At 60.4% G+C, this 19,573-nt stretch overlaps 1 long non-coding RNA gene across 1 annotated transcript in view; it reads right to left on the bottom strand.

Moving 5' to 3' along the window:
* Positions 1-16,025, bottom strand: part of LOC118497850 — a 42,412-nt gene extending 26,387 nt beyond the window's left edge. The window contains exons 1-2 of the long non-coding RNA XR_004900359.1: positions 15,451-16,025; positions 14,859-15,176 (exon numbers count right to left, since the gene is read on the bottom strand). This is a non-coding gene — a long non-coding RNA (uncharacterized LOC118497850). The remainder of the gene's footprint in view (positions 1-14,858; positions 15,177-15,450) is intronic.
* Positions 16,026-19,573: the final 3,548 nt, after the last annotated feature.

Raw genomic sequence — 19,573 nt, 5'->3', positions numbered from 1 at the left:
AGCTGCCGACCATTTGCCCTGTTTGCATGGGTTTGCCAGCGCGGATTTCCGGCGTGCGAATGCTGGCCCCACCCTCACATGGTCAAGTAGGGCTGTCTTTCCAAATCACAGACTGGGCCACGGTGCTTCCCTGCGCTGCGGCCTTGCCTGGCTCCCCACACGCTCCCAGACCTCTGTCCAGGCCACGGGGTGTGCCCCCCCGAGCCTGCAGTGCCTCCGTCCCTCGTCCGGCCAATGCCTCCTTCCTGGGCTTCAGGCCTCAGGCAACCCCTGTCGGGGAAACTCCCTGAGCCCCTCCCTCCCGGGCTGAACGGCTTGTTCACTGAGCCTTCGGCACACCCGTGTGACAGGCTCGCCTCTGCCAGAGATGGGACCCACCCACCCCCTCCCCAGGAAGGACCCCTTTCCAGGGGTCAACAAGCCGGAGTGAATCCCACTCCTTCCACTCGCCCTCTGTGCCACCTCGGACCCGGCGCATGAATCGTCTCCAATGCATGAGGTGGGGCTGTAAGAGTGGCCTCTAGGGGTCTGGGGATTAAACAGTGTCCACCAGGCTCTCGGCCCGGTGCTGGCTCAGGGCTCAGCTCTCCCTGCTGCTGGAGGTTGTGACTGCCGTTAAGGGGCCTGCCGGCTCTGCAACACCCCGGTCCCCGGGGCGGGCCCTCAGACCAAGCTCTTAGGTGTCTTCGGCAAAATGAAAAACCCAAGAACAATGCGTGTGGACTGGTTCATTAATTAAACCTAATTAAACGAGCTACTTAAAAACAATTTACTTTTGGAAATCCTGATATTTGGGTCTTCCTAGTTTTCTTATCATTTGCTGTAAGATGGCGGTAACAGGGGGAAGATGAAAATGGGGCGCTCTCAGGCCAACCCCTGGAGCGAGCGAGCTTCCCCGCCTACGTGTGTGCGTCAGGAGACTGGCGGCGCAGCCCTGAACCCTGAGACCCTTTGCGGGCGGGGCGCAGGGAAGGTGCTAGTTTTTTCTCCCAGCCCCGCATGCCCTTCCTGGGGACTGTCCCGATCACAGCCGATGAGAGCCACTTCCACGGGCCCCCACCTGCCCAGCCACAGCCCGGCACGGCCCCCCACCCAGGCCGGGCCGCTCAGCTGGGCCCCCGGGAACCTAGGTCCCCGAGGAGACGGTGTGAGCTGTGGGTTCACGCAGATGTGGGGCTGAGGGTGCCGTTCTGCCGTGCCCAACACTGGGCTGTGTGCTCCGAGGGGCGGGAAGAAAGGGCCGGCGTTGAGAGATTGGCGGGGGGGGTGCACCACAAGGTGAGACCAGGGCTCGGGAGGGGGAGGGAGCCACCCTGGTCGCTGGTCATTCTTAGTGACCGCTTCTCCTTCCTGAAGCCAGACGGCCTTTGCCTCGGTTTTCGTGGAATGCTGGTTCCACGCCCAACCCCTCCCGCTGCTGGTTCATGGCCCCACTCTTTCTGTCCCTGCGCCCCTCTAAGCCCCGCGAGCACAGAGACCGGGCGGGTCTGGCTGGCACAGAGCAGGGGCTCCATGAATAGTTTCTAGACGGACAAGGGGACAATTGGACGCCGGCCAGGAGGGGGGTGTCTGGTTCACGCCACCCCGGTGCCGGTCAAGGTGCACACCGCAGGCAGCAGCTCCAGAGCAGCGGCTCTCTGAGCAGCCCCCTGTCTGCAGCGTGCAGGGAGGGGGAAGTGAGGGCCTGCCGGGCTCCGTGTTGCGAGACGAGCCAGGAGCCAGACGGGGTGACTGCCCTGGAGGAAGTCTCGGCTGAAGTCCCTTCCCCAAGACAGGCCTTGCCCTCGAAGGCCCAGAGGCCCCAGGGATGCTGTTCCAGGGTCCCTACAAGCCCAGGGGATGGAGACAAGACCTGGGTTCGGTCCAGGAGAGCAGGGCAGCCTGCAGGGCCAGGGCTGGAAGGAAGCGTGAAGCTGTGTGGGCGGGGGGAGGGGAGGTGGGGGAGGGGAGGGAGGGACTGTGGGAGGAGAGGTGAAGCCGGGCCTGATGTCTCCATCGGGGGCCGCAGGCACAGCGCCCAGGGCCCACGGAGATGTTTCCATTTCTGTTATAATCAGAACAGGGAATAAACTCACTTTTACTTAGAAGAGAATTTTTTTTTAATCCTCACCTGAGGACATGCTTATTGATTTTAGAGAGAGGGCAAGAGAGAGAGAGAGAGAGAGAGGGAGAGAAACATCGATGTGAGAGAGAAACGTCAATCGGCTGCCTCTCATAAGCACCTAGACTGGGGACCGAGCCTGCGACCAAGATGTGTGCCCTGACTGGGAATTGAACCTACAACCTTTTGTTTCACAGGATGATGTTCCAACCAGCTGAGCCACACCAGCTAGGGCAGAAGAGAATTTTTGACACACTTTTTAAACGGAGGAAATGGTCCATAGAGGCCCAGTGCCCAGAGCCCCAGACAGCAAGACTGAGGCCCTGGTGAAGGGAAGGGAAGCGAGGGGGTAGGAGGGGACACGGGGGGGGAGCGGCGGCTCCACCGAGGTCTGCATCCAAGTGCTCTGAGCTGGGTGCAGCTCTCACTCGCTTTGCTTGCTTCTCGGGGAGGACGGCTGAAAGGTGGGCACAGCGGGTACAGGTGTTTACGGAACTCAGGTTTCCGTAGCGCAGGGTGGTCAGCGTCTAAACATGTCAGAAGGGGACAGGATGCGCTCAGGGCCTGACCACCGGAGCCACGTCCCGCTCCACTGCCTGCTCACATCTCTCTGGTGCCGTCATCCGAACTCTCCGCAGTGGCTTGGAACTCGCCCTAAATCCTTCGATGCTCCTTCCACCCACACTGGCTCCCTCAATGACTGGCTTCTATGGAACAGAATGCACTAGAAGTGACCCCTCTCGATTTCTGAGTCTCGTTCACAAAAGGAAATACAGACACACACGTGCTCCCCTGATCACTCTTGCTTGGGACACAGACACAGGAGCCCTGAGCCACGGTGTGGGGCGTCTGCTGGCCTGGCCCCCTGGGGGAGGGACCACACAGGGAGAGACCCAAGGAGCCCCAGTGGTGCCAGCCTCCCCTGGCTGCAGGCTTCCAACCAGGTGCTGGGCATGTGAGAAATCCTTCCAGATGATTCCAGCCACAGTCACTGCCACCTCACAGAAGGCCTCTAGCAAGGACCACCCAGCTGTGCCCAGGCAGCCCCTGGACTTGGGAGCAAAATCAAGGATGACTGGCATTTGAAGTCACCATTTGGAGGTGTTTTACATGCAGCAATAAACACTCTCTGTGCCTTAGTTTCCTCCTCTGTAAAATGGGAATAATAACAGTGCCTGCTTTATCAAGCTGTTGCTTGGATTAAACAAACTGGTCCATGGCAAGTGCTGCTGTGGCTCAGGGCCTCCACCCGCAGGGAGCCCCAAGTACATGAAAGCCACGGTTGTGTTAATTATTATTATCACGGCCTTTGCGCACAAAAGCAAATCGTCCAAGAACCACACAGTGAGTTAGGTGCTCCATGGTGTGACCCTGAGAACAGCTTCAAATGAAACACGCGCGCCCCCTGGACGCAGCTGGGACAGCCACCAAAGTCACCTGGAGTCTCCAGTCCGGGACGTGCGAGGTCCCCGAGCAGCAGAGCGAGAGGAACAAGGTCGGACACACCAAATGTCTTCACAATGACCGCTGCGGGCGCCCCACATCGCCCAAACCTCCAGCATCGCACCCCATGCAGGTCCTGGTCACACTCTGCTCTCCTCGCTCATTACAATAAGGGCCGAGGAGGTGGGGGACCTGTGAAATTTGCCAGCGGGTTGATCACCTCCGGCCCAAACTGCGATCACATGTGAGCCTCCCAAGATTACTCATCAAATACAGACGTCTGCCACGCTGGGGAGATGTTTGCCTCGGGAAGTTTGCAAACAATTCTTACACGTTGCACGGGGCTGTCGGATGCACTTTATGATTGGGAACCATGCTTACATATCTGCCTAACAAAGCCTCGGAAATTCTGCTGTTTGAAGTCAGCCAGCAGGACTGCCAACAGCTTCTCCCGCAGCTGGGAGAACCCACTTACAAAGGCAAAAATGCAGCCAGACAGCCAGGTCTCCCTAGAAGCCCGGCCAGGTCACCCACCACATTGCCCAGGCCCAGGGTGCCAGAGCATGGCCAGTGCTGTCCATGGTGCTGAGACCCAGGGACCGGGAAATTGAGAGAAGACAGAGACACATACACTGACACGACAGGGCAGTTTGGGCTGAACCCCGGGGACAAACAAGGAGCATTAAGAGCCAGGGCGGCGGGCTTTCCTGGGACAGCTGCTGGGACTTCTCACAACACCCCGGCTCCAAACAGAGACCCCAGCCTCATTTATCCCCATGTCTAGATCTGGAGAACTCTTCTAAGTTGCTCTGGTACTGCTCTCTCCCCGCATTAAACAGCCGCATCAGCTTCAACAATCAAAGAAATGACAAAAGGCCAGAGAGCTCACGCCAGGGGGCCAGGTCCAGCCCCCTCCGACTCTGGTGTCCCAGGACCCTGGCTCTGGGGCTGGCTTCCGAGAGGAAAGGCAGCGGGGCAAGGAGAAAGCCGCATCCTCCTCCGTGCCTGCTCGGTGGCGTGAGTACACACTGTCCACTTCCACATGGACTCCTGCCAACATGGCACTGGCCCGCCTCAGAGGTCACGACCGGCTCCAGAATGATTTGATGTCCCCGCTCAGCTGCTTGCCCACCGCGTGACCTTGGGCCGGTCGCTGGGCCTCGCTGGGCCTGCGTTTGCTGACCTATAACGGGACCGGGAGGGACCGGAGCCGCGTTCCTCTCTGGCCCACATACTGGGGCGGTGAACTCTCCCACAGGCAGCAGCTCCTCACACCTCCCAGGCTGCTTCGCCCGTGGCACGGTTTGGCAGGCAGCCTGGCAGTCGAGGACAGAGGTGGCATCACCACTAGGAACCCCTGGGACGCTCTTCCCCATGTCCCACGCACCCTGCTGGCTCTGCAGAAGTCACCCACCCCGAGGAGCACGTTGATTTCAAAGCGAGTGGTTGGTCCCAGAGAGGCACACGCACATTGGCCCCCACCCCCGACACGGACCCCCTCTCCCCGCCCCTGAAGCCAGCCGCTGGGGGAGACTCAGGGATGCCGCCGGCAGATTCGCGCCCTGGATTTTCTCGGCTGTGGATGTAGGTCTGAGAGCATCGTTTTTAGGCCAGGAGCAGCCCAAATGCATCTGCAGAGGCGCAGGGAGACCCACGGCTCGGTGAATCAGGCTGGGACACTGCCCGCTCCATTTCCCATTGGCCAGAGTCCACGACGGCCCGGCAACAAGTGCCAGAGCCAGCGGCTACCTCGCTTTCCCTCCCAGCCCGGCGGGCTCAGGGCGGGCTCAGGGCAGCTGGGGCCTGGGTGGCAGCGCCTGCAGGATCACTTGGTGGGTACAGGCAAGCAGAGCTGGGAGGTCGGAGGAACCGGGCCGGCAGGCCACTCCCAGACCATGGAGCTCACGCCTGCCCTGCGAGTCTTCCTGGGCATTTGATGGGTCTTCACTCTAGTGCAGAGGTCACAGGGTGCCGGGCTACAGGGCCTTCTTTTAGAACCCACAGCCTCCCTCAAACCCCGCCCGCGGCTCCCCATCTGCTGGAAGACTCAAAACACTCCCTAACCGGGCATTCGAGGCCCGCTCCTATGGCCGCAGGGCAGATGCCCCTGCATCTCCACAGCTGGAGGCCACGGTGGCCAGGCCACCTGCTCCCCTCTCCCCAGTGGTCCAGCCTCCACACTCTTGCTCGCGCTCTTCCTCGCCTGACGAATCCCTTACTCATCTCTCAGGGCTCCCGCCAGATGCCTGCAACCTCCCCCACCCAAACCCACCCTTCCCTCCTCTGCCTCCTCCGGGCACATCCGCCACTCTAATTAGCCACAGGTAGTTACATAACACATCCCTCTGCCTGCCGGGGCCCGCCCAAGACAGTGGGGAACATCTTGCTGGCCCTCGCCCTCCACACCACTCCGCCTGCCTCTCCACTGAGGCTGGGTCACGGTGTCCACCGTGGGAATCTGCAGGAAGGCCGATGCCAAGAGGGAACACGTTCCTTCCGTCAGGTTCCAGCAGAAGCATCGCCGGTGGGCAGGGCCAGAAGGGTGTGTGTGAAGTTCTCAAGGCTTTCCTCCTGCCGACGGGTTGCGGGGCAGGCCGGCCTCAAAGTAGCGCGATGTGTTACCCCCATACCCTGTCTGCCAGACTCCTCCTGCCTTCCATACATATCTCCAGCAGCGGTGCACTCGGCTGGTCTCAGGGGTGAGTCTCACGAGACGGTCCCTCTCCCCCCTCCGACTCACCGTGAGACCCACGGTTCTGAGGGCAGCGTGCTCAACCCAGGCCGCAGGATACACGGGCCAGGGCTCCCCATTGTCGGTGGGAGACGGTGAAGGACGGAAAACCACGGTCCAGGCCCCACGTTCCATCTGCATGAGAGCGAGAGCGGGAGTCGGACTTGACACCAAGCAGGCCCGTGTATCGAGGGGCCCGGAACGCTGCCTGGGTGTGCCTGGTGCTCTGCAGACATTTGTGGAGGAAGCGGAAAGGGCGATGGCAGGGCCGCTGGGATGAGCAGCGGCTGAGAAACTGTGCAGCCCAAGGCATGGGGCGGGGTGCGGGGCAGTTCAGTCTACTTCTAGAAACTTCCTCTGAAAGAGATTTCCAGACCCACGTTGACAACCCAGTCCAGGGATGAGTCACCCAGAGTTCAAAGGCTACTCCCGAAACGACTCGTACTGCGCGGTGCAGGGCCCGGAAGCCGAGATCTGTTTCCATGAGTTTCAGAGCATCGTCTGCTTCTGCCTGCGTGGGTGAGCCAAGGGCGGGGGGGGCAGAAAACGGCAGCTCCTTGGGGCTGCCCCCCCCTCTGAGCACCCCGCCTGGGCAGTCCCCAGGCCCCAGGATCCTGGCCGCGGTATGGGTTACAGGAACGGCACAGGGGCCAACGTGGCTATAAGGGGACAAGCGAGGGGCAGGTGGTGAAACGGTGGTCAGACCCAAGCGAGATTGTGCAGGGCCCCAGGGACCTCCTGAGAAAGTCCTTGGCCGTTGCTCTCGGGGGCTCAGGGAGCTCTGGTGAGCTCTGAGCAGAGGGGGCGTCATGATCTTTTGGAATGTCCCCTCTCGGGGGCCCCCGGAAAGCAGGCTGTAGGGGGCAGAGGGGAGGCAGAGACAGTGCGGGGAGGCGCAGCTGGCCTGGCTCTGGGCAGAGGTGCAGATGGCCAGCATGGGAAGGGGCGGCCTTCTGCGTATTCCGGAGCAGGAAGCGGCATTCTTAGCCGCCTGTGAGAATCGGTGGTTCTCAGACTTCCGAGATGAGAGTGGCCTGGGGGGACGTTAGACATGCAGATTCTGGGCCCCCACCCCCAGAGGCTCTGATTCAGGGGGTCTGCGGCAGGGCCCAGCCACGTGTATTCCAGAAAGCCGCTCCCTGGGCGCTTTCGCAGGAGCAGTCCTCAGGGTGCCCTTGGAAAAAACACAGCAGTGGCCCAGTCCTCGCCCTTGACAGCCAGGGAAACCAGTGAGGGCCAGGCTGGGGCGGCGGCGTGTCCTCAGGCACCCAGGCGACAGGAGAGAGAAGGCACAGTGACAGACGGGGCCCTGACTCCCAGCCCCGCACCAGCCTCCTTGTTCCACCGCAACAGTCACGTCCTCCAGCTTTTTAAGGGGCCCCTAAAGGGCAGGGGGCGACGTCCCAGGTCTACGGGAACAGCAGCCGTGCATGGACACACTGTAGCTACAGGAGTGGGGGAGCAAGAACCCAGAATTATCTTTGGGGGGGGGCATGCCCCTGGTAGTGCGAGCCTCCCTGGCCGGGTGAGTGTTCTGGGAATCCATCTGCATCAGCACGCCAGCTGGTGTTGTTGTGAGAGGCTGTATTCGGCTTCAGGGCGTCGTTCGAAGACTCTTTCAACACGTTTGCCCGTTTCACGATGGGTGATTTACGAGCGCACCTGCGCACACGGCACTGAGCGTTCAGCAGTTTCTGACCAAGACCGCCATGACCCTCCCTCCCCACCCCCCACCCTGCGCATTCACCCGAGCTCGCCCCGAGGGACTTATTTTTGTTTCCCCGGATGAAAAAGTCCTCATGAGGGAAATACCTTGCCAAAGTGGAAGAGGCAAAACAGAAGTGCCAGAAGCACTAAAAGGCATCAAAATTAACGAGTTCAAAAACTGTTCTGAGCAGCAGAAAAAAGTCTCGATGGGTGTGTTGCCTCGCACGGACGGTGTTTGGAAGGTGACTGAGTTGAAACGTGTCAGAATCGATACACAATATGTGTGGGTAAATTCCAGGTCCCCCCCCAATATCCTTTGTCCACCACCGTGGCCCCAGCGCCCAGCAGTGCCCACAACAGAACCGGCGGCCCACAGGTTCTTGTCACATTGCTGCCAGCCACCCCCTGTTGACGGAAGGATGATGGGACTGGATCCCGTGATCAGGCAGGACCGGAGGGAGGCGCACCCCTGATGGAGGAGTGGGCTCCTCACCTGCACAGGTAGGCAGAGCAGCTCTCGAATGCCACGGGGATGCCCTGCAGAAGGAGGGCTGAGGACACCCAGCCCTGGCGTAGAAGCAGCATCAGCATCTACAGGGAACTTTCGGACCAAGGCAACACGGGCCTTGTCAGGAGAGCGGCTGAGGCAGGTCACCATGTTCCCTTTAGAAGACAAGTGCACCTGGCTGGCATAGCTCAGAGGATTGAGCGCGGGCTGGGAACCCAAAGCATTGCAGGTTCGATTCCCAGTCAGGGCACATGCCCGGGTTGCAGGCCACGACCCCCAGCAACCGCACATTGATGTTTCTCTCTGTTTCTTTCTCCCTTCCTCCCTCTCTAAAAAGAAATAAATAAAATCTTAAAAAAAAAAGAAGACAAGTGCATCTTCTCCACCCCTGCGTTCCGTACGGAGAACCCAAGATGCGGGCCTCCAGGTCCAGCTCTGGGTCTGAGGACCGCAAAGCTGGCCTGACATTTATGGAGGTATTACGTTTATGGAGGTATTCAGTACACCCCTCTCGGCAAGTCAACAGGAACGGCCTGCAGTCATAAATCTCTGTTACACGATGCTCTTGAGACTTCACTTTATGTAAAAATATAAGACCGGCTGATATTGTGCATTAAAAGATGGTTGTTGTGATCATCCGCTTTCTGTATCAGAGGGCCAAGAATCTCTAGGGGCAGCCACGTTCACGGCCAGGATGGATCTGAACGGTCTGCCTGCGGTAGAATGGCGTGGCGTGTTGTTCGGGACCTCGGACCATGCAAACACATGGAGGCTGAAAACCTGCAATGGCGGGGGAATGAGAGGCATGGGGCACCCCATTTGCTCTTCTGCTTCTGGGGTGTTAAATGGGGCACTCACAACAGCTCACCCCACACTGTTACGAACCTGAACGGACTACAAGCCCAGCGACCCCCTCCACCCCGCCGTCTGGCCTTCAGTGAGTCAGGCTTTAGTGAGGCTCATCCTCGGAAGCCTTTAGCTCCGCGAATTCCAAGACGCACCACCCTCAGTCCACTGGGAGGGCCTGCAAAGGTGCAGGCTTTTAACCCCGAGTCCGCTTGTCATGGACACGCGTCAGAAACCACGTAGGAAGACAGCACAGAAACACCTGAAGTTCTGTGATTCTTGATATGGGAAACGTGTTAAGTCATTTCTCCTTCCCGTGTCCAGATAATGGTTCATAGACATCACAAATCCGAGGCCACGATTTCACTGCCCTCTGGCCTCCACCCCCCAACTCCTGGGGGTCTGGGTGGCTACCGGACGTTTTCCGCCCCTCCGTGGCCACCTGCACGAGAAATCTGGCCCAGAGCTATGGGCACCTAGCTCCTCGAGACTGGGGGCAAAAGATCCAGACTCCGTGGGTTTCACGGGGGACAGGCAAAGGTACCTCTGATTCACCGAATCAAAACAACTGAGCTGGCTGCCAGGATGCTTTGTGGTATTTTTAGAGATGAGAAATGAATCACAACTGAGTTTTCCAACTCATTCTGTCTGCTTTTCCTCGTTCATCACCTGCCATAAAACCTGAAGCTCTGGGCAGGTACGCAATTTCGTAATCCAAGGCAGGTGCGGGGTGGGGGGGTGCGGCAGGAGGGTCGTGTTCCTCAGGGCATCACTCCCGTGTCCCAGGCAAGGCTGGCGTCAGGGCTGGAGGGACTGTAAACTGCCGGCGAGGAGAACAGGCTTGAGCGTCAGTGCCAGGACACAAGGATGGGGGTTTGGGCGACACCCCCACCCCGGCCTGTCTGTAAGGTGTGTGCCGCAGACGGGACCTGGGAGCCGCCTGTCCTGGGTTCCAGGGGTGCGGGCCTGTCGGCAAAGGTCCGCAGCCACCGCGCCCACGACGCGCCCGATGGGACGGCATCTCCATCCGGCGGCTTGAAACTCTCTTCAACACCTGCATTTCCTACGTCCTCCAAATCCTTAGGAGCCGTAGGTGAACCTTCAAGTTCTTAAATAGGTGCTTCCCACCCCCTCCTCCAGTCTGTTGTGCTGGGGACAGTTAACCCGTGCGACATCCTGGAGGAGTCACGCTCGTTCCAAAAGCTCCTGTTATGTAACTTCGGTGCCGTGGCCCTTCGGGGGATGTTCAGGCTGGCGACGCGTTCTAGAGCGACCCACGTGCCAGCTGGCCATCACTGCCCACAGCAGTGACACGGGGCCCACAGGGGCGATTCCAGCTCCCCTCCAAGCACCACCAGCACCAGCCCTTGGGGGTGACAGTTGGCTTTTCTGCATGTCCTTAATCGCGTACACTTGACACAGAGTTAAAAGAAATCCAGCGTCTTAACCAAGACCCCACTGAGTTCAGAAGCCGACAGCCAAATGACCCCCGCTCGTGACCCGCGTCAAGTCTGCGTGTTTCCCTGGGTGCCACGGTGTCCTCCAGAAATCCGGGACGAAGGACACCCTGGGCGCCGGGCACGTCGCGGTGGCAGTGGGCGCGCGGGGCCCTGGGGCGGGTGCAGCCCCAGCAGAGCACGTTTGAAACTGTGCCTGAGCGACACAGGTCCGCGCTCTGAGCCCGGGTGCCTCACGCAGAGCAGGGGCTTAGTGCTCTGCTCTTGGCAGAGTCCTGGGGACAGAATGTGTAGGGACTGGAGGCTCCTTCCCCCGCGGCTGCCTCTCCGCCCTCCGCATCTGACAAGGACTGCAGCTCCGCCAGGGAGCCTCGCAGCCTGCTTCAGTGCTCCCGGCAGCCTGCACGGGGAACCCAGCAAACACGCCGCTGCCAGAGCCACACGCTTCCCACCGTTCTTCAGCGTCAGCTTCGCTCAAGCTTCTAATTACAGTCCTTTCCATTTGCAAAACAACTGCAAACAGTAATTACACACTCTCCCCCCCTTACCTTCCAGGAACAGCCCGAGACAGAGTGCCCGGGCAACAACTCCCAGTGCCCGGGGCCTCGCACTGCACGGCGGGAACATCGGCTTCCCCCCAGCCCGCTGACCCACATTGCGTAATGGCTCCTGCGGCTCCCGCCACCCGGACCCTGGAGGGTCGCCGCTCCTCCCAGCCCTCTCCCTCGGGTGCCCGAGACGCCGCTGTGCAAGGGACTTCCCCTGACAGGGCCGCTGGCGTGATCCATCGCCTTTGAGATAAAAGTTCTCCAGTCACACACTTCCCGAGTCTCCACCTAGGGTAATAAGGAGCGTCTTTTATAGTAACCTGTTCCTTACCGTTTGTGTGGCTGTCTAATTGAAAACGTTATGTAACCTTAAAGTGCAGAGCGTTCTGGAGCTATTAATAATGAGCTGCATCCAAATTCCGAGGACTCTTTGAGCTTACGGTGGGAGGGGACTGCCGGGCACCAATTTATGCACATGCATGTGGACACGGTGACACTCATAAACCCACATACGCATTGCACGTATGTAAACGGAGACCTGCAGAATGGAAATAACTTGTCCTGGGTCTCAAAGCCAATTAACAACCAAGTCAGGAATGCATGCCTGGTTTTCCGGCCTCTGGAGGATGCTATTTCCCTCGACACCCCTCTCAGTACCTGCATACATACACCCTTAACGTTGCACAAATGTCCCCGCCCTTGAACTGGGTTCTCACAGTGCCGGGCACACCAGCTCCCATCAAAAGAGTTTCCGACCCAGACCACCAAGTTAGAAATGGGACGCCAACCACGGTAACATCTCGACATTCATTTGTGATATATCCCCTTCCTGTCCTCTCCAGAGAAATCGAAGGCACCTAAAATGTTCTTTAACAGGAGGCCATTCGACGTAGGGTGTGGAGGAGCTCAGCATTTGGGGTCTTCCAGGAAAGAAGTGGGTTTGAGACAAAGCAACATGGAAGAGGAAGATTGATTCTTGACTGCCCACCTGTGTGCCCGGGCAGGGGGCAGAATAAAGGGAACAGAACGGACACATTATAAACCAGTATCGGGCACGGGAGTGTTTTCCTGCGCAGTCCTGTCTCAGGTATCCGTGGTATGATAAATGGCGCAAAAACCATCCTTTCATAATTGCGTTGTCCTTCTCAAAAGTAACTTAATGAAGATTGTTTCTCCGCAGTCATTTTTATTCAAAACCTCGCCAGTTCGTCACCAGAAGCCGAGACACACACAACGCCGGGAGATTAATACGGCCCCACAAGATGCATTACTTGCCACTCGCAGGCCCTACGAGCTTGTCAGAAACCGAAGCCCTGCTCTGGCTGGGTGGACTTCCAGCAGTCACAAAGCCTGCTGAGAGCTGTTTCCGGGGACCAGGTGAAATATGTCCGTTTCACCTGGGTCTCGGGAGCACTTTAAAAAGTTCATCCATCTACATCTGTAAAAGACCTATGACAGCCCCATTAAGGGCCCACAGGTCAAGGTGATGAATTGAACTGCTGTCAACAGGCAAAGACTGAGTCAGGGTGTAAACACCCTGCAGCCCACCTTTCCGGTCACAGTCCCTCTGTCCCTGCTCTGGCAGGCTCCGCCTGTCGTTAGCACGACCAGCAAACAGCACGGTGTGGTGTGAAGGGGCTAAAAGGCACATGATTGACAGGCCCTCATTGTGTAGGCTGAGGCTTTCCCTGTTCAACTCGGATGGATTCTTTCTGGGAGGGCCAGGCAGGCTCACGAGCCCGCAGCTCCCTAGCCGGCTGGACTCGCAGCCGATGCGTTGCATTTCGTTGGTTCTTGGGGGCCAATGTCATCTCTACAAATGAAACGCCTGCCCTGGTCCCTAACCCCCATCGGGCTGGCACCTTGGGGCATTTTGCAGCCACCATGCTGTAGCCCAGTGAACAACCCCCAGAGAACCTGGGGTGGAATCTGAATCCCGCAGCTCCCTCCCCCCGACACCCTCCTGTCCTGGAAATCAGCGCCCTATTCAGTGCAGAGTCATCCATTCAGACGTGGGTGTCCAACCGGCTCACACACCCCGGCTCGCACCACACCGTAACCCACGCTTCTCCCTCCGCAGGGCCACTCTGCGGGAGGCCCCTGAGAGCTCCTCCGGTCCAACTCTGCTCCGACGAACAGGAGAACAGAGGCCCCTTACGGCTGAGGGACTTGCCCTCACCGGCACGGGCACTGCTCAAGTTGCGCATACAACCCAGCCCGACGCTCGGCGACTCCACCGCCGCGCCGCTCAGACCAGGACCCAACGACACTGCGTGGCTTCCCCCTTCAGGATCCACCCGAACGCACTCAGCCAACAGCCGAAAGCTGCCAACCAGACAGAACTGGGGACCAGCAGAAGGCTCCCGCTCCCACCAACACGCCTGCCTCCCCTTTCTTTCTGGGTTGTGTGAGGTCCTGCTGACGGGGAGGGTTGTCAGATGTGAACCAGGATGAAGTCTCCAGCGGGGTCGACTCCTGCCTGGTGGCCATCTGGGATCAGTCCCCGCGCCTGTTAGGTAACCATCTATCTCCCAGACTTACACAAGCCGGGGCAGGTAGCCTTGATTGGCCCGCACCCCGTGGAAAGGTTTAGGACACGGTGCTAAGGCTGAGCATGTGCTGGGCACACACAGCATGGGAGGAGCACACGGCGGGAGCCCAACGCTGCCCTTTCCATCCTATAGGAGGCCGGGCAGAAAGAGGATCCCAGGAGACACAGCACGCAGGGGAACAAGCTGCCCTCCCATCGAGATGGAGGTACACCTAGGGTCCCCCTTAGGTAGGGCTCAGCAGACACGTGGGGGAGGGATGGACAAAGGATGCACGTTGCCAGCAATGTATTCCCCCTCAGCAGGTACTCATTGCACAAGTATTTTCTCACACGCACACAACACACACACACACACACACGCGCAATGAATCCAGAGGGAAGCAGTCAGTAAAAGAAATGGGACAGGCGCGTTTGCTACACAGCGGGGGATGGAGAAGTGGGAAGAGCACCCTGGCTTCCCAGCCTGGCCTCCCCCTTCCTGGCCTTGTGACCTTGATTGAGGCATTCGGTCAGCCTCTCTGCGCCTCAGTTTCCAAACCTGAGCCGCCACGGAAGAAGGAGACCTACTTCTTCGGGTTGTTTTTGAGGGGGACACCACCCAGCAGGGCCTGGACACCCCCCTGACGTGGTCACTATGCCGGAGTCGCCCCCACCCCACCCCAGCACACGCACACAAATGCATCTGACCCCAGGACGCGTGTATCCTCATCCACACCAGACAGGTACACTTCTGCCTGCGCCCGAGCCCGCCTCTGCCTCCGGATGGCAGAGGGAAAAGCACTGGATCTAGAAGGCGCCCAGGCAGTCCAGCCCCCAGACAGGGTCTGGGGAATGGGGGGAGCGGAGGGGCTCAATCAGAAGCTCCGCAGGCTTCCGGGCTCTGGGCGGGCGCGGGGCAGGGATCTCGGAGGCGGCCTCCGGACCAGGGGAAAGGGTTTCGTTCCCGAGGCGGAGGGCCTGGCTTACCGAGCAGCGCATCCGGAGGCGAGCGGGGGCCGCGCGGGGCAGGCAGCAGAGCCACGGCCCGGCCCCGGCCCGGGGCGCCGGAGCCGGAGGAAGGCGAAGAGAAGGAGAAAGAAGAGGCTGCGGCCGGCTCCTGCCTCATTCTCCAGGGCAGCGCTGACCCGCTGGCTGTCGCCGGCTGGGGCTGGCCGCGGGGCGCAGGACCCGGTTCGCGCGGCTCATGTCCCGGGCCGCCTCTGGCGAGCCGTGAGCGACACCGGATGGTCTCCAGGCGGCGCCCCGAGGCTCCTCATGCCCCGCTTGGGGGCTCGGAGGGAGGACCTCCAGGAGGTAGCGCGGAGGGAAAGAGAAAGAGAGATCGTGAGAGCGCGCGGAGCTGTGCCCCGCGGGGTCCGGGGACGCCAGGCACCCAGCAGGACCGCACTGCCCCACCCACAGCGCCGCTGTGCCCGGCGCTGTGCGCCCAGGAGGGAGCGGAGCCCCACAAACTTTAGCACATGTCCGGTCCCGCGGCCGCGGTGGCGGGAGCTGCCCTGCGCACCGAGTGCCCCCCGCTCCCGCCCCGCCACAGCCGTGGCCCCAGAGCGCAGCTTACCGGCCGCGACGGCGATCGCGGCGGTGGGGCGCCCACCCAGTCTCGCGCAGAGAAGTGCGCACCGCTGGGGAAGAAGGAGGGGGCTGGCGGCGTCCGGGTCCTTGCAAGGGAGGGGCACCCGGGCAGCGACGGTGGGGGCCGAGCGCCAGCCAAGATCTGCAGTCCGCGAGGGAGGAGGGTTGGTGCGCCCCCCGCGCCCGCCCCAAGCCGGCGCCGCTGCTGACGCCGCGCGCGGGCTTCCCCAGCCCCGGGTCTGCGGAGCCAGCCCCGTTACCTAGCGACTCGCTCCGGGGAGCCCGCGCTGACGCGAGCGACGAGCGGGGCTGCGGCAGCGAGACGAGAGGAAGGGGAGCTCCGGAGGGAGGAGCGCGGGCGGCTGCGGCCTGGGCTCCTCCCTCCTCTGCCTCCTCGGCGCTGGGGAGGGGGCCGGGGGAAGACGTGGCCTCAGCCCGGTCCCGGGGGACCCGGAGGCCGGATGTGGGGAGGCACGAAGGCGCCCCTCCGCCCTCACTGGGGATGCAGCAGCAGGTGGCGGCGATGTGGCCGGCGGAGGGCCCGCGCCCACAGGCACGGACATGGGCACGGCCCGAGCGGGAGCGCGGCGAAGGTGGCTGTGGGCGCGTGGGTGTGTGTGACACGTTCCCACCCACGTGGCGTACGTGGGGCCCTGAGGACTCCGGTGAAGGAGGACCCTCCTCCTCCTCCTCCTCCTGGTCTCCCTCCCTCCTTCCTGGACATTTTGCTTCTGGGCTGACTGGCTCTTCGTCATGGAAGCTCATGTCGCTCAGCTCCCTGCTCTGGGCCCCTCCTGCGGCCCTGAGAAGGGAGGGAGGGCCTAGGCGGTGGGGGTAGTAGTGTGCTGACCACCCCCCACCCCAAACCCCCTTGACCGTCCCCCTTGGCAGCGCCTACCTGCCCCACCCCCATGTCCTGTTGTCTAGGCATGGGGACCCCCGTAACCTGCTTCCAGGAGCCATCCTGTTTGTGCACTGGGGCCTCTCAGACCACACAGTTCGAATCTGCACCCTTCCTGTCGCCTGCCGTATGTAGAATGGTCCCTGAATTACCTAACACCTTCAGTGAAACGGACTGGTTGTCCCCAAAGCTCACAGCCAAGCACTAGCACGGTAGGTGCCCCACGCCTACGAACACGTATTTGCTGTGAAGCCTGAAGCTCGTCTCCCATCTGGGACCTCACCAAACACACCCTAGCAGGACAGTGGGGCGAGGGGAGTGGGCCTTCCTCGCAGCAGGTGATGGGTGACCACTGCTCTTACCTGGGAGCAAGGTAACCTGCCTCCAGGCAGAACTAGGTCCAGAGCCAGGCCTCCTGGTTCTCAGCCCCACCCCACCCCACCACTGCTCCCCTACAACAGTTGGGTGCAGGGACCCTACTTCCCCGCTCCTCAGCAGACACCCCGACTCCTGCTACAGAATAGGAATGTTGCCTGTTTCCACTCGCTTGGGACCAAGCCTGCAGCCCCCTTCTCTCTTCTGGTCTGGTGCGAGTGCGGGGAGAAAGAGGCAGGAGATAGCGCCGACGAGGAGAAGGGGGATCACGCCACCCCTAGACCACCCACGTTCCTGGTGGGTCTCCACAGGGCTGATCCCATCCCCGGTGGGCTTTGGAAATATCACCACCCGAGTGGATCTGGGTGTCCCAGTGATGGGACAAATTCTCCGATTAGTGTCACATTTTTGAGATGCCAGTAACGTCTGTTGAAAAATCCTGCAGACCCATGCAAACAGAAACCTGTGTCTTAAGAAACTGAGGCCCCAAGACAGCGCTTTTCTGAGAAAAAGACTTCGCAACCCAGCCCAGGTTCAAGATTCGAGATCCCAAGTTTCCCAGCGACACTGGGAGCAAAACCTCTGCATTTCCCCACTCGTGTCCATGGGCCGTGGCCGCCAGGCAGCTGATCCACGGAAGGACTGCTTCCCGGAGCCACTGAGGCAGGTGCTGCTCCTTCAGCCCAGACTTCCCGTGTGCAGGTGTCACGGACACACCGAAGGGAGTGCGGGAACCCGCTGCTTACACCGGATGGAGTCCCAGAGCTCGCGCTCCGCGCCCGGCCAGTGTCTGGGCCCCTGCCCCAGGAAGCAAGGCAGCGTGTGGGGAGGCGTGACTGGACTGCCTGTGCCTCTCACTCCCAGCCCACAGAGACCGGGAGATGCTGGCCTGTGCCGTAGCCAAAGCCAGCAGGTTCACCCTGTGCCGTGTGTGTGTGGCGGCGGGGGCAAGAGGACATGGGGTACATTGCATTGCATTGTCATTCCTTATGCCGTACAGGCGGGGCGTGCGTGAGTGCCCTGGGATTAAGGAAACCCGTGGATCACCAGGGCCGCGCACTTCCTGGAGGTCCGCCTGCGAACCAGCGGAGGAACACGGCCCCCCTGTAAGGAGTGCCCGCAGATTCGGGCACGGTGCCAGGGAGGCAAAGGTGCGTGAGGTCAGCTCTCCGTTCTCTAGACCCTCCTGGGGGCACTGATGGGGATGCTTAACCTCGGCTGGGGGCTCCAGCTCAGACGGGTTTTACCCAAGGGCTCATGGTAACCTCCCCAAGGCCTGTCAGGTGGGGTCCACATCCCTCCTTACAGGGGAGCTCACGGGGGCACCCTGCGTCCCCCCAGGTCACAGAGCTGGCCCGAGGACGGGCGTGGGAGTCGCAGCCTGGCCTCCCTGACCTCAAGGCCCGCACATCCGTAACCACCGCTCTGTTCTGTCCGCCGGGATGAAGGAAAGCAGGGACGACAGTCCTCTCGAAAGTGCCTGCCTGACACGCAGGGGAGCAAGTGAGGTGGGTGTGCAGAGCCCCCGGGCTGGCCCCTGGGACGGCGTGAACGCTCGGTGTGAGGCAGCCATTGCTGTCGTCCCTGGGCCCTGGGTTTTGTGTTGAATCGACACGCTCTACCTTACAGGGAAGTGATTTGCAACCTTTTTCATCTCACGGCGCATGTGAACTCATTACTAACATTCTGTGGCACACCAGAAAATATATTTTCTGCCGATCCGACCAAAAAGATATTATTCTGATGGATTGACAAAAATAATAACAGCAACTACTACCTTCTTCGTTCCAACGTGACTTTTAAAAAAACCCAGGTGCCCATGCTTGTATATAAAGAGGTCTGGTCCCAAAAGTTAACCAATCAGACACAGCCTTATTATGTGACATGACCAATGAGATGCAACCCCATTAAGTGACCTATATATTTACGGTTCAAGACAGAGCGTCCACAGTGGACAGCCATCATTGTGTCGGCTACTGTCATTTTTTTTTACTTTGACAATCTAAGGGAAAAGAGGTCGGTGCCCCTGAGTCAATTGTCAGGTATTACATGTTTTAAAAATTCTTGCCACACACTGGTTGAGAATCGCTGTTATGAGGGTTACCAAGCACTGCTCTCGGTGGCATGCACAGAAGTGACTCCGTCTGCCTGCGGGGCTGCCGCTGGCTGCACCGAGGAGGGGATCCGAGTTGGGTCTCCGGGCAGCGGTAGGTGTTGGGTGGGTGGGGGCGGAGCCGGAGAAGGAACAGGCTGATCAGGAAAGGTACTCAGGGACACGCACAGAGCTGTGAAAAAACACCTCATCTGTCAGGAGACCCGAGACAGGAAAGTGAGAGGATGGACAGGAGCCGGGGAGGCTGGGGCCCCTGCTAGTGATGGTCCGTCCCTGGAGGTGCAGACGAGGCCATCTGCTGAGCCTCTAGGGTGCTGTGTGGGAGGAGGCAGTGGGACAGGGAGCGAGAGGAGAGGACCCAGCCCCCCCTCAGCCACCCAGACAAAGATTTACCAGTTGAGCTGGACTGGGGCACGTCCCATCACCCACGGGGACAATGGGCTCATGATCCCTGCCCATCTCAGCCCTCTGCAGGGCTGCTGTGTGAGACAGGGCCTGGCCACCTGTCGGGGGTGCGTCGATGGCCAGGCATGCGCAGTTTACCCATTCTCAGGGCTTCCCCCAACTCTTTCGTTCATCATGCACTGACTGTGTGCCCAGCACTGCTGGCCCCAGGCACTCGGCCCCTGGCCTGGAGTTAGGGTGTGAGGGAGGCTGCCAGTCTGCGGCACGGCGTGGGGAACTCTGAGGGCAGTCCCGTGTACCGGCAGGCTGTGCGGC

This window comes from Phyllostomus discolor, chromosome 1, assembly GCF_004126475.2.
Source record: "Phyllostomus discolor isolate MPI-MPIP mPhyDis1 chromosome 1, mPhyDis1.pri.v3, whole genome shotgun sequence".
Classification (NCBI taxonomy): domain Eukaryota; kingdom Metazoa; phylum Chordata; class Mammalia; order Chiroptera; family Phyllostomidae; genus Phyllostomus; species Phyllostomus discolor.
Note: the sequence above shows the minus strand (reverse complement) of the source record. Positions and strands in the feature narration are given on the sequence as shown.